Genomic DNA, 3,606 nt, shown 5'->3' on the forward strand with positions numbered 1-3,606 from the left:
TAATTCATTCTACGAAGCCAGCATAACCTTGATGTCAAAACCAAGAAAACAACCCACAAAAAAAGAAAATCATAGATCAATATCTGTCATAAATATAAAGAAAAAAATACATATAGATGCAAAAATTCTCAACAAAATTCTAGCCAATGGAATTCAGCATTGTTTCAAAAAAATAAAGCACCACAACTAAGTGGGATTCATACTAGATATGCCAGGGTGGCTCAACATTATAAAATCAATCAACGTAATCTACCACAGAAATAAAACAAAAGAACCACAGGATCTTATCAATTGAAGAAGAAAAGGCACTGGATAAAGTCCAACATCCATTCCTGATTAAAACTCTCAATAAGATCGGAATAGAAGGGAAATTTCTCAACATAATAAAGGACATCTATACAAAACCAACAGCCAACATCATTCTCAACAGAAAGAAGCTGAAAACATTCCTCCTGAGAACCGGAAAAAGTCAATGATGCCTTCTATCACTATTCCTGTTTAACATTGTGCTGGAAGTCCTAGCTAGAACAATAAGTAAAGAAAAAGAAATAAAGGGCATACAAATTAGTAAAGACGAAGTAAAATTATTTCTGTTCCCAGAGGACATGCTACTATACACAGATAACCCTAAAGACTCCACAAGAAAACTAATGGAACTAATTAAAGATTCAGCAGAGCAGCAGGATACAAGACAAATATACAAAAATCAGTTGGATTCCTTTACACGAATAAAGAGAATGACAAAAAGGATACCAGGCAAGCAATACCATTTATAATAGCTCTTAAAAAAATAAAATACTTAGGAATTAATCAAACCAGGGATGTAAAAGACCTATACAAAGAAAACCATAAAACAATACTGCAAGATAAAAAAAGAGATCTACGTAAATGAAAAAACATACCATGCTCATGGATAGGTAGGCTCAACATTGTAAAAATGTCAATTCTACCCAAAAAAAAAAAAAAAAAAACAAAGCAGTCTACAAATACAATGCATTCCTGATCCAAATACCAACAGCATTCTTTAACAAGATGTAAAAACTAATCATCAACTTTATGTGGAAAGAAAAGAGGCCTCTGAGAAGTAAAGCATTATTGAAGAAAAAGAACAAAGTAGGAGGCCTCGCACTACTTGACTCAGAACCTACTATACAACCACAGTTGGCAAAACAGCTTGGCAGGAGCTTCCCGCCCACCGCCTGCCATCCTTTCTCTGTTCTCTCATTAGTCAGCCACCACTTCCTCAGCAACCAGCCAGCACCTCGGAGCTTGGGGCTTGTGGGGTGGCATCCTCGTCACAAAGACGCTGGACTCAGAGTCGCCGCCAAAGTGCCTTTCATCTGAGAAGTTCAAGGTTCTTCATAGAACTTCTGCCACACAGGCTGGGCATCTCGCAGCACATTTGTAAATGATGGCTGCCATCAAGAAGAAACTGGTGATTGTTGGTGATGAAGCCTATGGAAGACCTGCTTGCTCATAGTCTTCAGCAAGGATCAGTTCCCCAAGGTGTATGTACCCACAGTGTTTGAGAACTATGTGGCAGATATTGAAGTGGATGGAAACCAGGTAGAGTTGGCTTCGTGGGACACAGCCGGGCAGGAAGACTATGATCGTCTGAGGACCCTCTCCTATCCGGACACTGATGTTATGCTGATGCTTTTCTCCATCGACACCCCAATAGTTTAGAAAACATCCCAGAAAAATAGACCCCAGAAATCAAGCATTTCTATCCCAATGTGCCCATCATCTTGGTTGGGAACAAGAAGGATCTTCAGAATGATGAGCACACAGGTGGAACAAGCCAAGATGAAGCAGGAGCTGGTAAAATCTGAAGAAGGCAGAGATATGGCAAACAGGATTGGCGCTTTTGGGTACATGGAGTGTTCAGCAAAGACCAAAGATGGAGTGAGGGTGGTTTTTGAAATGGCCATGAGAACAGCTCTGCAAGCCAGACGTGGGAAGAAAAAATCTGGGTGCAACATCTTGTGAAACCTCACTGCAAGCACAGCCTTCATGCAAATAATTTTGAAGTGCTCTTTATTAATCTTAGTGTATGATTACTGGCCTTCTTCATTTATCTATAATTTACCTAAGATTATAAATCAGAAGTCATCTTGCTACCAGTATTTAGAAGCCAACCATCATTATTAATCATGTCCAGCCTCTCTGGCCCACCAGGGTCCCTCTGACACTGCTGTAACAGCCCTCCTTTGCACTCCCACCTGACACACCAGGCACTAGTTCAAGGAATTTCTTAGCTTCTTGCTTCTTTCTAGAAAGAGAAAAAGTTGGTAACTTTTGTGAATTAGGCTGTAACTACTTTATAACTAACACATCCTGCCTATTATCTGTCAGCTGCAAGATACTCTGGTGAGTCTCCACTTCAGAACATTCCTCCTAAATGGGTTTCGTTGGCATAGCTCTGAAGTGGGCATCCAGTTTTTTGAAAATGTCCTCAGCCAGAAAGTCCCAAGTCCACGCAGCTGTGCCAAAGTTACAATTCTGTGGTTTCATGTTAGTTACCTTATAGTTACCATGTAATTAGTGCCACTTAATGTATGTTACCAAAAATAAATACATCTACCCCCCCCACAAAAAAAAAAAAGCTTGGTACTGGTAAAACAACAGACACATTGACCAATGGAACAGAATATAAAACCCAGATATAAATCCACACTTATAGTCACCTGATCTTTGACAAAGATCTAAAGTCCATTAAACAGGGAAAAGACAGTCTTTTAAAGAAATTGTGCTGGCAAAATTGGATGTCCATCTGTAAAAATGAAACAGGACCCATACCTCACACCATACACAAAAACTAATTTAAAATGGATCAACGACCTAAACATAAACTCCAAAATTATAAATATCATGGAAGAAAAAATAGGGTCAATGCTAGGGGCTCTAACATACAGCATAAAAAGGATACAAACCATAGCTAATAATACACAAAACCAGCGTAAGCTAGATAACTGGGATGTCCTAAAAATTAAATACTTATGATCATCAAAAGACTTAAACAAAAGAGTAAAAAGAGAATGTAAAGACTAGGAAAAAATTTCAGGCTCTGACATATCTGACAAAAGTCTAATGTCTAAAATCTACAGGAAAATCCAACAGCTCAACAACAAAAAGATGAATCCTCCAAATAAAAAATGGGCAAAGGGTATGAACAGACACTTCACCAAAGAGGATATTCAGGCAGCTAACAAGCACATGAGGAAATGCTTACAATCACCAGCTATCAGGTAAATGCAAAACAAAACTACAATGAGATAGCATCTTACCCAGCCATTACAGGTACAAAAAAAAAAAAAAAGTAGTAAATGTTAGAGAAGCTGCAGAAAGTTTAGAACTCTTATGCACTGCTGATGGGAATGAAAAATGGTGCAACCATTTTGCAAAACAATATGGCACTTCCTTAAAAAGCTAGAAATAGAAATACCATATGATCCAGCAATCCCACTGCTAGGAATACATCCTAGAGAAGTAAGAGCTGTCACACAAATAGACATATGCACACCCATGTTCACTGCAGCATTATTCACAATGGCAAAAAGATGGAAACAACCTAAATGTCCATCGACAGATGAATGGATAACCAAC

At 38.5% G+C, this 3,606-nt stretch overlaps 1 pseudogene; it reads left to right on the plus strand.

The window, feature by feature from the left end:
• The first annotated feature begins 1,411 nt into the window (after positions 1-1,411).
• Positions 1,412-1,989, plus strand: LOC126068990 (transforming protein RhoA-like; annotated as a pseudogene).
• The last annotated feature ends 1,617 nt before the right edge of the window (positions 1,990-3,606 follow it).

Source organism: Elephas maximus, chromosome 2, assembly GCF_024166365.1.
Source record: "Elephas maximus indicus isolate mEleMax1 chromosome 2, mEleMax1 primary haplotype, whole genome shotgun sequence".
NCBI classification, from domain to species: domain Eukaryota; kingdom Metazoa; phylum Chordata; class Mammalia; order Proboscidea; family Elephantidae; genus Elephas; species Elephas maximus.